At 35.4% G+C, this 18429-nt stretch overlaps 1 long non-coding RNA gene across 2 annotated transcripts; it reads left to right on the top strand.

Moving 5' to 3' along the window:
- The first annotated feature begins 7576 nt into the window (after positions 1-7576).
- On the top strand, positions 7577-16537 carry LOC117276193 (uncharacterized). Of its 2 annotated transcripts, XR_011410422.1 has the most exons (3): positions 7579-7910; positions 13645-13695; positions 15971-16537. It is a non-coding gene; the product is annotated as an uncharacterized lncRNA (long non-coding RNA). The 2 variants fall into 2 exon arrangements; XR_004506435.2 differs by lacking the exons at positions 13645-13695; positions 15971-16537 and adding an exon at positions 8311-9019 and having other exon boundaries at positions 7577-7910.
- The last annotated feature ends 1892 nt before the right edge of the window (positions 16538-18429 follow it).

Genomic DNA, 18429 nt, shown 5'->3' with positions numbered 1-18429 from the left:
CCGGATCCGTTCCCCCTTCAATCTACATTATATGGTTGATACGGATCTTGGACCTACCTTGTCTACTGATCAATGGCTCTCTTAAATCTGTCATCGGTTCTGATGGGGTAAACAGATCCAGAAGTGGCTCGAGTTGGTCGTCTTCGACCCTGATCTTTCACTAGTATTGTTTTGGACGTCGTCCCAGGTCACTACTGCGTACTCCACCAAATTTTGTTTTAGGTGTTGAGAGGCCACAGAACTTTAGGGGTTAAGCCCTTGAGTGAATGCCGGAACGACCATATCATCCACAACTAGTGGAAGATCCATTCGTTCCATCTGGGATCTAGACACAAGCTCCCTGAGCATCTCGTTATCCCTCTACTTGACCTTGATAAGATCCAACTTTCTGGTATCGACCTTGATGGCTCCGGCGTGGGCCTTCACTAAAGCATCTGCGAGCATAGCAAATGAGTCAATAAAATTCAGAGGCAAGTTGTGATACCATATCATTGCCCACTTGGACAAAGTTTCCCCAAACTTTTTCAGCAACCCCGACTTAATTTCGTCATCTTCCAAGTTGTTCCCTTTGATCGCGCATGTATAGCAGGTTACATGCTCATTTGGATTCGTGGTCACATTGTACTTAGGAATTTCGGGCATTCGAAACCTCTTCGGGATCGGCTTCAGTGCCGTGCTCAGGGGGGAGAGATTTTGAATATGCGTTTTGGAGTCCGGTCCCTTCAATATCAGAGGTGCTCCCGGGATCTAATAGACCTTGGAGTTGTATATTTCCACCTTCTTGTCGTTGGCCTCAATATTTTTCTCTCCTGACTCCATCCGTTTTGTTAATGCTTCGAGCATCTTCATCACCTCAGAATTTTCTCCGGGCCTGACTTCACCCGGTTCCATGGAAACTTATTCATCTCTCCGAGTATTTTTCCAGGATTATTCGGGTTCGACCTTATGAGGGGCATGGCTTTGGTTCTGCAGCTATGCTATTGCCGCTTGTTGATCCTACAACATTTCAAAAATTAGTCGTAGGCTCACCCCATCACCTTCACCTTCGGGCGCTTCTTGAGCCGCTGGTCGGGATCCCCCACGAACACTGTTTTCGAGATCAGTTGGAAAATTGATGATGATGGCCACCTGCGAGTTAGCATCGACTGGGTCGGCGACTGGTATACCATTGGGATCGATAGGAGGTACATCATTGCTAGGCACCACATTATTATTCTCGCCTTGATAGTCTGACTCAGCATCAACATGCAAGTGAGTAGACTGAGAGTTTGACATCCTTAGGCTAACCTGGAATTAAAATTTCAAAGAACAAGAATACAATAGGGTGTGTTATGGAGATTCGTATCAAATCACCACTATTATCCTTAGCCCCACGATGGGTGCCAAACTATTTACCCCAAAAATGAGTAACGATTAAATTTATACGCGGTTTAAAGGATACGTGGTATAATTCAATACGAATAATTAAGAACAATAGGTAAATGAGTTAAAGATAAAGTAAATGATCAAATCAATAGCAATGTAGTGACCAAGCTTGATCTTAGACTGAACAGTGAAATTCATCCTCGATTGGACCCTTGGTACAAATTCGGTCGTGAGTGAAGAAAAGAATAAATGAGTAATGCTTTTAACAATTGCTAGAAGACAAAAGTAAATTTTTATTGATTTGACTTGCATGTCACAATGTGTCAGAATAAAGAAAACCTTCCCTTTTATATAGTAGGAGAATTTCAGTCCTAGTACAAGTCTAAAAAAGGTAAAATCTTCTTTTTCCAGTAAATGTTGATCTACAGTTGATACTGAACAGGATTCATGCCGTAATATCCAGCTGTGGGAGAATATTACGGCCCCATGCTCATCATGCATAACTATTCATCGCATCCTCCAAGGTCCAGAAGCTATACTTGGCCTGAGTCTACTATTTCATCATGTCTGATCTCAGATACATCGTTCATTCCTCTAGGATTTCGATACGAAGGGCTCCTGGGCCTCGATTATAATCACTTCGAGTCATGCTTTCCCTTTGTTCCTTTATCAGGGAATCAAGGAAAACTTTTCCCCCAATTTCACCCGTACACTGTCGTATCTCTGTTCACAAGTAAATGTGCACTCATATACCTACATGTTCGAGGTGAATATTTTAGGTCGTTCTTGAGTTGAATTATATATTTAGTAGTTTTTTTACGTTCCGTCCTTTCTCTTTGACTAAGGAGCATGTATCTGATAGTTATATTAATCTTAATATGTAACTCTCAATATATGATGAATGTGATCATAATCTCTAAATGAAAATTTTAGAATTGAAGTTTAATTTTGAACGGTTTAAATAGTGTATTCTCACTTGTGGGATTATACTAGGCATGTTCAGGCATAGGAGGATCTAGAATATTTATAAGATGGGTGCACCATTAAAGAAAGGAGAAAAAAATATTAAGTGGGAATTGATCCTTGCTCCTTTAGGTAAATAACTTAGCATTCAACTAAGTGCACAATTTAGCCTCTTTGAATAATGGTGCCAGCAGATAATATCATATCAATTTTAGAAAATATGTATATAAAATACTTAGTTTGACAGAAAGACCATGAGTTCACATGCATCCCTTCCTATGAGGATAAATAAAATACCTTTTGGAACTAGCCCACTTTGCCCTATAGCCCACTAATATCAAGACATATAAATATGATTTATTTTAGGTTAGAAATATAACAAGAGAGAAAACATAAAGGTGCAACCGTTTTTGAAGTCTTGTGAGGGATAAAAGTGTGTCATTTTGCTCCAAAAACTTTCTGCTCAGGCAGTCCGCTTCAATTAGCGTTTTCCAATTTGTTAACCGTTGGATCTTGCTCAAATAGGAACTGGGAGTTCTCAAGCTCGGGTTCTTGGAGTTCAATGGTGGAGATTGTGTTTGATAGCCTGTAACTTCAATTTTGAAGGCATGAATAATAGCTCATTTTTGAGATGATTTCTCTCCTTTGTTCAATTATTTTGGTGCAATCTTATTTTTATTGTTGTTCTTGGTTAGACACTTGCTTTATGGCCAATTTAGAGAACATTTGTAACTTTTGTCGATTGAGTTAGTAGAGCTTTGAGGGCCTTTGGTCCCGTAATTTTTACTCTTCACATTGAAAAGGTTTTTTTACTTAAATCTTGATATCTCGTGTGTTTGATTATTTTTACCTTTCCATATTTGTGGTGGTTGATATACTTGCTGCTGGTATACATTTTTTCTTGAATTTGTTTGTTTTCTTTTGGTTCAAATAGATTGAAAAAGTTTGACTTGAATATTATTCCGCTGCTACCTCGTCGTGCATATTGCTTGTGCTTGTTATTTATCAACAAAGTGGTATCAGAGCTTGTGGTTGTATATGGTTATGTTGATTGTCTATTTAAATGATGGAGCAAATATGAGCATGATGGTTTTTTTGAATGGCAGTAATTATCATATTTGGAAAGGCAAGGTGAAAGATATTCTATTTGTCAAGAAAATGCATTTACCTGTGTTCACTTTCAACATACCTGAAACTCTATCTGATGAGGAATGGAAATTTGAGCACTTACAGGTTTGTGGTTATATCAGACAATGAGTTGAAGATAATATTCGTAATCATATTGTTAATGAGACACGTGCTAGAATTTTGTGGAAAAAACTCGAGACACTTTATGCATCAAAGACTGGCAATAATAAGTTATTCCTCTTAAACAATTGATGAATATTAGATACAAATAGGGTCGTCCTATTTCTGATCATATAAATGAATTTCAGGGTGTCCTAGACCAACTGTTTGGAATGGGTGTAAGATTTGATGAAGAAATACAGGGACTCATGTTGTTGAATACCTTGCCTTACTCTTGGAAAACTCTTTGGGTTTCTTTAGCTAATTCTACTCCCAGTGGTGTTGTAACTATGGAATATGCTAAGAGTGGTATCTTAAATGAAGAGACGAGGAGAAGATCTCAAGCTTCGTCTTCTTCAGCTTCACACTCTGATATTTTGGTTACTAAAGACAGGGGGAGAAGTAACTTCAGAGGTTAGAATGATAGAGGCAAAGGTAGAAGAAAGTCGAGGTCCAGGTATAAGAATGTTACATGTGATCATTGTAACAAGAAGGGGCACATTAGAAAGTTTTGTTTCAAGTTTAAGAGAGAAATGAGACAACAAAATAAAGACGACGACAATGAAAATCGTATTGCTACTGTTGTTGATGATGATCTTCTTTTTGCCCAAGACGAAGATGCCATTAATTTTGTTCATGATGAGACTAGCTAGTTTGTGGATTCAGGTGCCACTTCTCATGTCACGCCAAAGAAGGAATGTTTTTCTTCTTATACTCCAGGTAACTTTGGAAAGTTAAAAATGGGCAATGATGGTGAGGTTGATGTATTTGGCATTGGTACTATTTGTTTGACAACTAACAATGGCTCCAGGTTAGTTCTTAACAATGTCAAGTATGCTCTGAATTTCCCCCTGAATCTAATATCTATTGGAAAGCTTGATGATGATGGTTATTATAACATCTTTGGTGGTGGCCAGTGGAAGCTTATAACGGCTCAATGGTTGTGGCTCGAGGTATCAAGTTATCTCACTTGTACAAAATGTATGGCCCCATTTCTATTTACTCAGTTAATTTGGTGGAGAATGATTCATCAGAGTTATGGCATAGAAGGTTGAGTCATATTAGTGAGAAGGGGATTGATAGTTTGGCTAAGAATAATTTGCTTTCTGGAGTAAAACAAGAAAAATTATAGAGATGTGTTCATTGCTTAGCCAAGAAACAGAAAAGAGTTTCTTTTAAGAGACATCCGCCTTCTAGAAAGCTTGATTTGCTGGAATCGGTACATTCTTATTTATGTGATCTTTTTAAAGTAAGGTCCCATGGTGGTGCACTTTACTTTGTGACCTTTATTGATGATCATTCTCGCAAACTCTGGATATTTTCTTTGAAGTCCAAGGATCAAGTACTTGATATGTTCAAGCTTTTTCAGGCCTTGGTTGAGAGGCAGATAAGGAAGAAATTAAAATGCATTCGCTCAGACAATGGTGGTAATTATATTAGTCCTTCTGATAATTATTGCAGATCGCGGGGTATTCGGTATTAGAAAACTCCTCCAAAGACTCCTCAGTTAAATGATTTAGCAGAGAGGATGAACATAACTTTAGTTGAGAGAGTTAAATGCTTGCTTTCAGATGCTAAGCTGCCAGGCTTCTTTTGGGCAGAAACACTTAATATTGCTGCTTATGTTATTAATTTGTCTTATACTGTTGCTTTGGATGGTGATGTCCCTGACTGAGTTTGGTATGGTAAGAAAGTTTCTTATGATCGCTTGAGAGTCTTTGGGTTTAAGGCCTTTGTGCATGTTCCTAAGGATGAGAGGTCAAAGCTGGATGTTAAAACTAGGCAGTGTATCTTCATTGATTATGATCAAGATGAATTTGGCTATCGTTTCTATGATCTAGTTGAAAAGAAACTTGTTAGAAGCCATGATGTTGTGTTCTTTGAAGACCAGACAATTTTAGATTTTGACAAAGCTGGAAGGTTAATTCTCAAAGTAGTGAGAATATAGTTGATGTTGATCCAGTTCCTATGACTATTCCACCTGAAGAAAATCTTCAAACTAAAGATAATCAAGTTGATAATGAAGATGGTGATGATATCTAGAATGACTAGCAAGATATTGTTGATGCTCCAGTGCAAGATGATGTGGTATACCATCAACCAACTACTATTTATGCTCCAGAGAGTTCTCTTAGAAGATCTACTAGAGATAAAGTACATTAATCTCATTATCCTCCTACTGAGTATGTACTCTTGACTGATGGGGGAGAACCTGAAAGTTTTGAAGAGTGTTGCATGATCGCCGGGATGGTGGTCTCCTCCACATAGTCGGGAGGGGGAGAATTGTTATTTTTGCTCAGGCAGTCCGCTTCAATTAGCTTTTCCGACTCGTTAACGGTTGGATCATGCTCAAATTTGAACTGGGAGTTCTCAACATCGGGTTCTTGGAGTTCAACGGTGGATAATGGATTTGGTGGACTGTAACTTCGATTTTAGAGGCATGAACAGTAGCTCATTTTTGGGGTGATTTCTCTTCTTTCTTCAATTGTTTTGGTGCAATCTTATTTTTTATTGTTGCTCTTGGTTTGGCACTTGGTTTGTGGCCAATTTAGAGAAATTTTATAACTCTTGTTGATTGACTCAATGGAGCTTTGAGGGCCTTTGGTCCCATAGATTTTACTCTTCACATTGAAAAGATTTTCCACGTAAATCTTGGTATCTCGTGTGTTTGATTATTTTTACCTTACCATATTTGTGGTGGTTAATATACTTGTTGCCCGTATACATTTGTGCTTGAATTTATTTGTGTTCTTTTGATTCAAATATATTGAAAAAGTTTGACTCGGGTATTATTCCGCTGCTACGTCGTCGTACACATTGCTTGTGCTTGTTATTTCCCAACACCCCATATATAAGCCTATAAGTCTGCCCCTATGTTCAGGGTCAGATTTATATAGGAGGGGTGGGTTCACGTAAACACATACTTCCCTCCCTAGACTATGTATCACACATATATTTTTCTGATCTCATTCTTAAATAAGCATGTGTGAACTCATGCTCAATGGAGCACTTTGGCTCAACGGTCTATTAGTGCACCTTTGCCCCAAATTGCAAGGGTTGTAAGTGTTTGTTGAAAAAGAGAACTTCAAAATTTAAAGATTAATCTTTCAAAAAAGTTTACATTTTGTCAAGAAATAAAGTACCATAAAAAGATTATAAAATTTATCTTAAACTCCCACTGTAATCAAAAACTAATGAGGCAAATCACATATCTAGGAAAATAGAAGTACATAAAAAGATCTACGTAATAGGATGGATGAAAAATTTGACAGTAATTATGATTTTTGTCTGGAAAATTTGATCGGAGTGCTACTCACATTGAGACAAACTTTGTGGTGGAGATTTGGAGATGCGACTTGGTAAAGATTTTGTGAAGAAGATGGATCAAATTTATTTTGTCAGAATATTCAGGTCAAGAGGAAGAATTATTAGGTGTTTGCCCTGATTTTTTTACTATATTTAGTTTAACTATCTCTTGAAGGAAGGACAACATATTTTTACCATAATTGATTTTTCCTGTTACAAAAAGGAAAATATAGTTCTTCCATATTTGGCTAATCTTTTTTCTTGGAGAAAAATATTTTGACTTCTATAAATTAAGGATCCTTCTTTCTCATTCAGTAGCATCCACAATGTAGTCCCTAAGGGGTTTGAGAATCTTGTTTAGGGGGAGAATTTGTGAGACAAGTGTTATGATGCCACTTGTGTGTGCCTCTTTGTGAGGTTGTTCTCTCAATATTTTGTACTCTTTTTTATATAGCTCATCTCCGCATGTATATGTAGGTCAATTGACCATACCACGTTAAATGTTTGTGTCTCTTTTGATATATTTCTCTTTTGTTGTCTGATTTATCGTCGTTCAAGGTTTGATTCACTAGCTTCCGAATGACACCTGATTATTTTGATCCTAACAACATTAACCAAAAATAAATTTCTAAAACTAAATTAACACGGCTGGAAATTCGCTAATTTTCAGTGGCATAGGTAATCAGGGGATACCGGCGAATTACTTGTGAAAAGTGTCCGTTGGAAAGCGACTTGTCCTTAAACTTTTCCGGCAAAAGTCCATCGGAACTGCTGATATTTCCTTCTAATGGCATTAACATTAGAATTCCGACATCCAGAGAAATCAAGAAAAGATACTAACTTATAGATGGATGGACGTCGTATTTTTTCGATGGCTAGCCAACGTTCCCTTATTGGAAGAACTTCAAATTCTAGGGAAATTGTGATGAACCTTCGATGGCATGCCATAAAAATTTTTGGTACTCCCTAATTATCTTGGTACTCCACAGGTGAGAAAATATATAATATTTCCCTATTGATTTAACGTCCTTTTTCTCAGTGCATCTTCGCCAATTGTGCTTGAATTCTTTTTTTAAAGGTAAAGTGAGGCAATTGTTCTTGAATTTATCACAGGCTTTTCTAAATTCAATTGAGACTTCGAGAAATGCTTTCATCTCATTTGGTGTATCAATCTCGAGAGCTCAATTTTCTCTCTGCTTCACTCTTCTTTAAATTGCTTCTAATCCTGCTTTAGCATTTAAGTTATTAAAATTTTAGTTTATCACATGCAATTAATATACATAACATTATGTTAAGACTGTACGTTGAGATTCAAGGTTATATATTAGAACATGTTGATCTAAGCGGTATAAGTTTTGATGATTGACAAGGAACACATGCATAAACCAGGTTCATGGACATTGTACACAGGTTACGGTTAGAATCAAGCAAAAGGCATGCACGTGCAAGGGATAAGCATAAGTGGTTAATTCTGATAATATCTGAACAAAAAGATTGCATAATTAATAAGAAGCAAGACTTCTTACTTAAAGAGAACTCTATCCAAGATAAAGAAAGAGTTAGAAGTTGAAGTTAACTAGAACTCTTCCACCAAGGAGAGTAAAGCATCAGACTTCTAGTTAATCCTTATTCTACTAAATCTATAAATATTAGTTTGTTCTCTTTCATAGATGATCCCACATATACTGAAGTTAAGCAGGATTAAGAGCAAAATAACAAGACATTTTGTGAGAAATTTCTGTGAGATTCAAGAGCGCGAACCTAAAACTACATGAACCAGATTGAAGAACCAGTTTCATGTGTTTGTCTTTAATTCTAGTTCAAGTGTAGAAGGAGTTTTTGAGTTGTACCTTTTAGCTTTCTTTAGAAGAAAATTGTGCTAGTTACTTGAGTTGTATCATTCAAGTTAAAGTTAATTTGAATTAGTCGCAACCGCTTGTGGCGTGTTGCTACAAGAGTTAGAGATTAATCATTGGGTTTGCAAGAGTTTGTAAACTTTTTTGGCTCTGAGTTTAGTGTAGTATTTGGGAAACTCCCATTGGAAAGTAAGTCATATTTTTTTTTTGTCTTTTTGAGCCAAATATTTTTCATGTAAAAATCCTTGTGTTCTTTATTTTTTGTATTATTTATTCCATAATTGTAGTGTAAGGAATGTATCAAAGAAACAGGTCCTTCGATAATCAAATGCACGCAAAAATTGAAAACCACACAAATCACCCCTTCCCTCTTTTCTTATGTTCGATTGAAGTATAAAATATCAATGGGTATCAGAGCAGGTTATCCTTGAAGATGCTAACACCTTAGGAAAAGATCAAGATGAGTGCACTACCTGAAAACTATGAAGGGCAATCCATTGCTAGGCCACTACTCTTTAATAGCCAGTACTATTCATGGTGGAAGGAGAGGATGAGAGATTATCTACAGGAAGAAGATTATGAGTTGTGGGACATAATCACTAACGGTCTATTGTCAACACTCAAGAAAATCCAAAAATAAGAGTTGACTTCAATGCTGATGATCTTAAGAAATGGGATAAGAATACTAAAGCCAATAAATGGATTATCTGTGGACTTGGTCCTGTTGAGCAACAGAATACAACAATGTTTCACTGCTAGACAAATATGGGATACACTGCAAGTGGCTCGTGAAGGAACAAGTCAAGTGAAAAGATCAAGAGGAACTTTGTTGTTTTCATAATATGAAAATTTTTCCATGAAGGATGAAGAAACCATTCAAGAGATATACACAAGGTTCATTACATTAACAAATGAGTTAAGGTCTCTTGGAAGAATTCTCACTAAAGAAGAAAGGGTTGAAAAAATCCTGACTAGGGTTCTGCCAGTCATTTGGGAAAGCAAGATCAATGCTCTTCAGGAATCAATGAACATTGCTACACTTCCCTTATATGAATTGATTGGAAATCGTAAAAACTATGAGTTTAGGAGACAAACCATGAAGAAAGACGTAGGTAAGAAGGAAAAGAGCCAGGCACTCAGAATCACCGAGGGTTCTGATTTAGAAGATGATGAAATGATAATAATTACCAAAGACTTCAAGAAGTACCTAAGGAGAGGAAAATGTTTTTCAAGAAGTGGAAGCTACAACAAAGCAAAAATAACTAAAATGCAGGTGATTGATGGCTGCTACAAATGTGGTAAAACTGACCACATAATCAAGAATTGTCCTATGTGGAAGACTGAGTGAAAAATGAGAGAACTTAAAGAAAGAGCAGGAAGAAGGAACATATTCATCCCAAGAAGCGCTACAACAAAGGATCAACCAAAGCAATGGTTTCTACTTGGGAAGATAGCACAGATGAGGGTTCTAATGATGATGATGAATGAGCTTTTATGGCTATTGGAGAATCTGAAGAAGAACTTGAGGTCCAAGTGAAAGAGAACATTAAATATGGTACATGGATAGTGGTTGCTCAAAGCACATAACATGAAATAATAACAAGTTCCTTTCACTTGTGGCTTTTAAATGAGGTAATGTCTCATTTGGAAATGGAAAGAAAGGTGAGGTCATTAGAGTTAGGAAGGTAGGTAAATCTGATTCTCACTTAATTGAGAATATCTATCTGATAGATGGACTGAAATACAACCTAATAAGTATCTCACAACTGTATGATAGAGGAAACACAATAGCTTTCACCTCTGCAAAATATTTGTAATTAATCTTACCACTGACAAAATAGTCTTGTTGGGAAGAAGAGTGAACAATATACATGTGGTGGATCTATCCACACTTTCAGATAATGAAATCACTTGTTTGAGTGTCATGGACATTGATCCCCTCCTTTGGCATAAGAGACTTGGACGTTCTAGTCTAAGTCAACTTAACAAACTAGTCTCCAAATACTTTGTGATGGGGTTGCCTAATATTAAATACAATAAAGATAAAATTTATGAGTCTTGTGCAAGGGGAAGCATGTAAAATGTTTTTTCAAAAGTAAAATAATGGTGAGTACTACAAGGTCGATGGAACTGGTCCATATGGATTTGTGTGGACCAATGAGGATAATGAGCAGAGATGATAAGAGATATGTGATAGGTGATTTTTGATGATTACTCTAGATTTACTTGAAAATTATTCTTATTATCTAAATATAAAGCATTTGACATGTTCACTTCATTTGTTAGAAAACGCAAAAATAACTAGGTAATCAACTTGCATCAATTAGGTCTGATCATGGTACTAAGTTTGAGAATGCAAAGTTTTCTTAATTTTGTGATGAGCATGGCATAGATCATAATTTCCTTCTCCTTTAACTCCACTACAAAATGGAGTAGTTGAAGAATGAATAGGACTTTGGAGGAAATTGCTAGAACCATGTTGATTGCTAGTAAGTTGCCTCATAGCTTCTGGGCATAAGCTGTGAACACTGAAAGTTACATCATAAATAAGTTCATAACTAGACATCTTGTTGAGTAAACTCCCTATGAGTAAGTTAAAGGGAGAAAGCCAAATATATCCTCTTAGGGAATTTGGATGCAAATGCTTTGTTCACAATAATGGAAAGGGCTCCCTAGAAAAGTTTGATCCCAGAAGTAATGAGGGAGTATTCTTCACATAGTAAAGACTATAAGATATAAAATAAAAATACTATGTGTGTAGAAGAAAGTGGGCATGTTGTCTTTCATGAAATTAGCATTATTTCCGAGAGGCAGGAACAAGATGATGAAGAAATTCAAATGAAGAGAAATTCAAATGGTGAAATTCCAGTCCATCCAGAAGGTGTATCATAGGAAAGAACATGTGATGGAGCAGGTCCTTCCACCCAGGGCAACTTGATAGGGGGAACTGATCAGAGAGGAGTCGGTCCTTAAATCCCGAAGGAACCTGTCCATGAACATGTTCCTCATCAACAAAATAGTGAAGGAACATCCAAAGAAAACCAGTTAGTTGTGAAACCGTACAAGTATCAAAGTTCTCATCTCATTGGGAACATAATCACTGATCCAACCTCTGGAATTAAAACCAGATATTTTTAACGAATCTATGTACTTTTGATGCTTTCTTATCTTTTATTGAACCTAGAAATGTTTCTGAGACATTTTAGGATGCAAATTGGGTGAATAATGCAAGATGAACTTAACCAATTTGAGAGAAGTCAAGTTTGGCATTTGGTACCAGGACCTAAGGACAGATAAGTGACTGGCACTAAATGGGTCTTCAAAAATAAACTTGATGAAGAAGGAACAATTACAAGAAACAGGGCAATATTAGTAGTTTAAGAATATAGTCAAGAAGAGGGCATATACTTGATAAGTCTTTTGCTCCAGTTACAAGATAGGAAATAATTAGACTCCTTATAGCCTTTCCTGCTTATATGGAATTCACTCTTCATCAAATGGATGTCAAGAGTATCTTCCTCAATGGCTATTTAAAGGAAGAAATGTTTGTTAAGCAACCTCCTGTCTTTGAAAGCAAGAAATGTCCTGACCATCTGTACAAGCTTGATAAGATACTTTATGGTCTTAAGCAGGCCCCAAGAGTATGGTATGAAAAATTGTCCAAATTCTTGTTTGAACATAGCTACATGAGAGGTAAAATTGATAATACTTTATTCTTGAAAGAAAAAAGGTAAAGATCTCTTGGTTGTTCAGATATATGTTGATATATAATCTTTGGAGCAACAACTGATAGGTTAAGTAAATAATTTACTAAGCTAACGAGGAGTGAATTTGAAATGAGCATGATGGATGAGCTTAATTTATTTTTAGGCTTACAAATTAAAAATACTTCAAATTGAACTATGATCTATCAACAAAAGCATGTCAAAGAGTTGCTCAAAAAGTTTAAGATGAAAAATTCCAAAGAAATCGACACTCCTATTATAATAGCCACAAAATTAGATTTTGATGAACACAGTTCATCTGTTGATCAGAAAATGTACAGGAGAATGATTGGCTCTTTGTTATATCTCACTGCTAGTAGACCTAAGATTATTTTCAGTGTAGGACTTTATGCTAGATTTCAGGCAAATTCAAAGGAGTCTCACTTGATTACAGTCAGAAGGATCTTGAAATACTTAAAAGGCATAACTGATATTTGCTTATGGTATCCAAAAGGTAGTAATTTTAATTTAGTGGGATATGTTGATGCTGATTATGCAGGTTTTCTATGGATAAAAAAATTACTTCAGATATGACACATTTTCTTGGTTCATGTCTTGTATCTTGGGCCATCAAAAAGCAAAATTATATGTCCTTATTTATTATTGAAGCTGAGTATGTGGCTGATGCCTCATGTTGTGCTCAATTGTTATGGATTAAGTAATAATAAATGGACTTTGGAATTGATGTATGTTATATTCCTATCTTTTGTGACAATACAAGTGCAATCAGTATGACCAAGAATCCGGTCCATCACAAAAGAACTAAGCACACATATATTAGACATTATTTTCTAAGGGATGATTTTGAGAAGGGTTTGATCAGTGTGAAATTTTGTGCTACTAATAAGCAAATTGTTGTCATCTTCACAAAATCTTTGAGTAGGAATCACTTTAAAAGGAACAAGTTAGAATTAGGGATGAGTAAGATCACCTAAACGAAACCGACCCTACCTCAATTATTGGTTAGATAATTTATAAATTTTGTAAATAAATAGATTAGATATTGCTCAGTCTCATACTTTTATTAGTATACTCTTGTGCCATGTACTAAAATATTTCACTGATGTCTAATGATATTACCCTTATTTTCTTGAAAAATTCAGTCTTACACAATAGAACTTTCAGTGAAGAATCTGGTTCATCGAGCTTATAAGGTATGTATTCTACACTCCGCATAAGTTGAAATAACTGCTTAAGAATCATGATCTAAAAATGAGTCCCACTTTATCCTAAAATCTATTTTAAACTGAGCAATTACAAATGAACTAGTTTCCACCACAAAAATCCCACACATCATAATTTCCAAATTTTTCGGGAAGAGTCCAACATCTCTTCAAAACTAAAACTCCGAATAAGAGTAGACGTCTAAGTTCAAAAAGTTGTCATTAGTCAATCAAACTCATCTCTCTTTAAAGTGATCTTACTTGCTCAAAATAGAAAACTCAAAATAGAAATAGAAATAGAAATAGAAATAGAAAACTCCCTTTCTCTCCAAACTTTTGAAAACTCAAAATACAAAAATCCTAAAACTCTCTTAGATTCTTGAATTGATGAAATGGAAAACACCCCTGAAAATTCCAAAACTTCCGCAAATCCTTCTTCACCACCTAAAGATTTGTCACCAACACATTCAACCACCCAAACTCAGAAAAAACATGTCAAGATGATTACGCGCAAAATAGTAGCATCCAAAGAACATGCTGAGAAATTAAATGAGAAACTACAAGCCAGTCAAGCAGAAGAACCACAAAAATTCAGATGACTTTTTCTAGTCTGCGATTGAGGGGGAAGGACTAGTTTCATCTAAAATTGAATAGCTAACTTCTGAGATTCAATCTTCTACTGCGGGATCGGAAAGCCAAGAAAATCATAAAAATCGCTTTGTGTTGGTTGGTTCTATTGCTGGTGTAGAAATAAGGATGGTTGGAAAAGATGCAGATATTAGTGGTAAAAATAAAAAAAATAAAAAATAAAAGATTGAGGGTGTTGAGGTAGATGTGAGGGGAAGGAAAGAAACACGAGTGACTGGATATATTTCGCCCACTTGTATAGGGATGGATAAAGAAACATGGGCAATGGTTGTGTGGAGTGAGGAGAGTGTTGATAAAGAAGGGAATTTTGAATTGGAGACACACTACTGCAGCAGAAGGGCTAGTTAGGTTGAGAAAATGGTTCCAAGAACCTGCTCCTTTTAGAAAATATCCCCTTCATGATTTGCTGCAGAATGTGTTTGATAGCAACAACTTTAAAAAGAAGAAGAGTGCTAGTGTAAAAATCCTTGGAAAAAGGTATGGGTGGAAAGAAGAGAAAGTATGTCTCTTATATCCCTGTAGAAACTCTTCCTACAAGAGGAAGAACTACAAGGAGCCAAAAGAAGCAGAGTGAGGTCAACTTGAGAAAGACCTTAGCTGAGAATGCCAAGAAGGCTGCTGCCAAGTGGAAGAAGAAAGTTGGGAAAAAAACTTAGAAAATTGCTTTTCAGTTTTGTTTTCCAGTTTTTACTAAAATATTGTTTTAGAAAATATTTTTTATTTTTTTTAAAGCAGCTTTTTTGTAAAAAAAATTACTTTTCGGGTATGAGTAATAGGTCTTTTTAATTAATTAGAAGCTATTTAGAATTGTCTAATTGGACGATGACACGTGTCCCTCCATTTAAATGAGGGATATATTTGAACCCAAAGTATGACTGTAGGGGTATAGATAACCCAATAGTATAATGAGGGGTATTCTTAGACCATTTTTGAAAGTACAAGGGTATAGTTGGACCTTTACCGTTTATAAGGAGGATGACTCATTACTTGAAGAGAACTCTATCCAAGATAAGAAAACGGCTGAAAGTTTGAAGTTAACTAGAACTCTTCCACCAAGGAAGAGTAAAGTATCAGACTTCTAGTTAATCCTTATTCTACTAACTCTATAAATATCAGTTTGCCCTCTTTTACATGTGATCGCACATATATATACTAAAGTTAAGCAGAACAGAGATCAAAATAACAAGGCATTTTGTGAGCAATTTCTATGAGATTCAAGGGTGCGAACCTAAAGTTATATGAACCAGATTAAAAAACCAGTTTCATGTGTCTGCCTTTAATTCTAGTTCAAGTGTAGTAGGAGCTTTTAAGTTATACCTTGCAGCTTTTTTTAGAAGCAAATTGTGCCAGGTACTTGAGTTGTATCATTCAAGTTAGAGTTAACTTGAAGTAGTCGCAACAACCCGTGACGTGTTGCCACAAGGGTTAGAGTTTAATCCTTAGGTTTGCAAGAGTTTGTAAACATTGTTTTGGTTCAGAGTTTAGTGAAGTATTTGAAAAAAATCCTATTGAGAAGTAGGTCGTGATTTTTTTTACCTTTTTGAGCCTGGTGTTTTTCACGTAAAAATTCTTATATTCTTTACTTCCTGCCTTATTTATTCCGCAATTGTAATGTAAGGAATGCATCGAAGAATCAGGTCCTTCGATAATCAAGTGCACGCAAAAATTGGACACTACACAAATCATCCCCTTGTGTGGTATTGAAGTATTAAACATCACAACCCAAATAAAGGTGATGAATAAATATGAAACCTTTGCTGGGGATGGTCAAAATTCTCATACAATCAAAGATTAATTGCAGAAAGTTAAATCTTTCCAATTGAGGGTCTTAGCTAGGAAGCTTTATGGAAAGCTTTGTTCTACTTTCCATTAGCGTTTTGTTTGAGCTTTCGACAAAATGGTTCTTGCAGCTAGTTGACCATGTGGGCTAGTACTTTTTAATTTTCAAGAATAATCATTCAACAACCTTCACTTAGAAATACAAATTCTTTTTCAGAGAGAGAATTTTCTCTTTGGAAGTTTGTACTTATATTCGGTACTGAAAAAAGAAGTACGTATGTAATTTCATCGTCAATTTTCTTCAATGGAATGTAATTCTTTTCGTCTGAAGAGTAGTTATTTTCCCATGCCGTAAGAGTTGTTGACTATTGTATTTTTGAGAAATTGTAATTGTATTTTTCTTATTTTACCGTCGTAAGTTAATTAAACTAAATGGATCTTTTGTGGTTTTGTAAGAAGTTGAAGAGATCGAGGCGCATATCATGAAAAAATTTAGAAGGCTGCATATTAAAAAAAATGCGTACATTAAGGCTGTAAAATGCAAAGAAGTCTAAAATATTTCATAAAAGCTCCCAATCCACCGTGGGTAGTTTTATATGTACTTAGATATTTTATTTGGGCTACGCCCCACGAGGTTTTAATTTAGATATGTGATAGCCACTTTATATGTACATATGGGATGCATGCTTAATATTATTTAGTTGATGTCAGGAAAAAGGCTCATTCAATAGCCACTAGGCTCGTTTGATGCTGGTCATGGCCATTTGGGCGATGACTAGGTATGTTCATAAAAATTCAAAAAATCAAATAAAATCGAAAAGCGAATTAAATCGATCAAAAAAATCAATACTTTTTAGGTTTGGTTTGATTTTGATTTTGAATTTTAAAAATCGATCAAACTTGGTTTGGTTTTGGTTTTAATTAAAAAATAATCGAAAAAATTGAACCAAACCGACTATAGAAGTAGCTATTTAAATTAATTATTACACCTCTATATATAGAACTCTTCCACCAAGGAAGAGTAAAGTATCAGACTTCTAGTTAATCCTTATTCTACTAACTCTATAAATATCAGTTTGCTCTCTTTTACATGTGATTACACATATATATACTAAAGTTAAGCAGAACAGAAAGCAAAATAACAAGGCATTTTGTGAGCAATTTCTATAAGATTCAAGGGTGCGAACCTAAAGCTATATGAACCAGATTAAAAAAACTAGTTTCATGTGTCTGCCTTTAATTCTAGTTCAAGTGTAGTAGGAGCTTTTAAGTTATACCTTGCAGCTTTCTTAAGAAGAAAATTGTGCTAGGTACTTGTCGTATCATTCAAGTTAGAGTTAACTTGAAGTAGTCGCAACAGCCCGTGACGTGTTGCTACAAGGGTTAGAGTTTAATCCTTAGATTTTCAAGAGTTTGTAAACATTATTTTGGTTCAGCGTTTAGTGAAGTATTTGAAAAAAATTCTACTGGGAAGTAGGTCGTAGTTTTTTTTCCTTTTTGTGCCGGGTGTTTTTCACGTAAAAATTCTTATGTTCTTTACTTTCTGTCTTATTTATTCCGCAGTTGTAATGTAAGAAATGCATCAAAGAATGAGGTCCTTCGATAATCAAGTGCACGCAAAAATTGGATACCACACAAATCATCCCCTTATGTGGTATTGAAGTATTAAACGTCACAACCCAAATAAAGGTGATGAATAAGAATGAAACCTTTGCTGGGGATGGTCAAAATTCTCATACAATTAAAGATTAATGGGAAAAGGCCCAAAAATGACCTTGTGGTATTCGAAATGGATCAATTATAACTCCCGTTTAAATTTGAGTCCAAAAATGACCCCACCATTATAGAATGGGTCTAATAATGCCCTTGTGTTATTCGAAATGGATCAATTATAACCCTCGTTTAAATTTGAGCCCACCAATGACCCTGCCATTAAAAAATGGGTCTAATACTGCTATTTCTCTCAGTTAGTAATGATTAGGGGTGTAAAATGGATATTTAAAAACCGACAGAAACGTGCCGAACCAATTTTTAGGTTTTTTTTAATAAAATCGTAGGTTTTTATATAAATCTATAACCGTACCGATAATTAGGGTAGATTTTTTATTTTATAAAAATAAATCGAAAAAATATTAAACCGTACCGAATAAATTTACATGTGAATATATGTTTCACATGTAAATATATCGGACCTATTATTAGACCCAGTATAAATATATGTTTCTCATGTAAATTTATTCGGTACAGTTCGATATTTATATATTAAGTTTAAAAATGATAATGGGTCTAATATTTATA

This window comes from Nicotiana tomentosiformis, chromosome 8, assembly GCF_000390325.3.
Source record: "Nicotiana tomentosiformis chromosome 8, ASM39032v3, whole genome shotgun sequence".
Classification (NCBI taxonomy): domain Eukaryota; kingdom Viridiplantae; phylum Streptophyta; class Magnoliopsida; order Solanales; family Solanaceae; genus Nicotiana; species Nicotiana tomentosiformis.
The sequence above is the reverse complement of the archived record's forward strand: the minus strand, read 5'-3'. Positions and strand labels throughout refer to the sequence as shown.